The sequence below is a fragment of the Cynoglossus semilaevis genome, chromosome 18 (assembly GCF_000523025.1).
Source record: "Cynoglossus semilaevis isolate Cse_v1.0 chromosome 18, Cse_v1.0, whole genome shotgun sequence".
Classification (NCBI taxonomy): Eukaryota; Metazoa; Chordata; class Actinopteri; order Pleuronectiformes; family Cynoglossidae; genus Cynoglossus; species Cynoglossus semilaevis.
Window position 1 is genome coordinate 2,300,865 of NC_024324.1, and position 353 is coordinate 2,301,217.

The 353-nt window shown below is 41.9% G+C and overlaps 1 long non-coding RNA gene across 1 annotated transcript in view; it reads right to left on the minus strand.

Annotated features, from left to right (window-relative positions):
• The window catches only part of LOC103393967 (uncharacterized), a 6,293-nt gene that overhangs the window by 4,469 nt on the left and 1,471 nt on the right, over nucleotides 1-353 (minus strand). The gene's annotated exons all lie outside the window — the stretch shown is intronic.

The following is a 353-nucleotide window of genomic DNA, read 5'->3' on the forward strand; positions in this document are numbered from 1 at the left end:
ATCAGTTTTCTCAATTTCCATTTGACTTTTAAATTATTTTTTTTGTTTGTAATAGAACTCCTGTGTAGGAGAACGATTTTCTGATTTTCTTATTTTTTGTTTTTATTGAAAGTTCCTGCATCTGCTGAAGTATTTCATTTAAGAACAATCCCATGTTGTGCGCTCCAGGAGAAAAGGCCTGGATGCTTCTCAGGGACGGGGGACAAAGCTACGGCGAGGCCGTACATCTGTGGGTGAGGAAAACAAAGCTTTGTTTGTCAGCCTCCGTCACTTGTGCTCATGAAAGCAGACACTTAGCTGAAAAACTTTCTTTTGCTTTCAGGATGGAGGAGGAGGAGGCGGAGGAGGAGGTG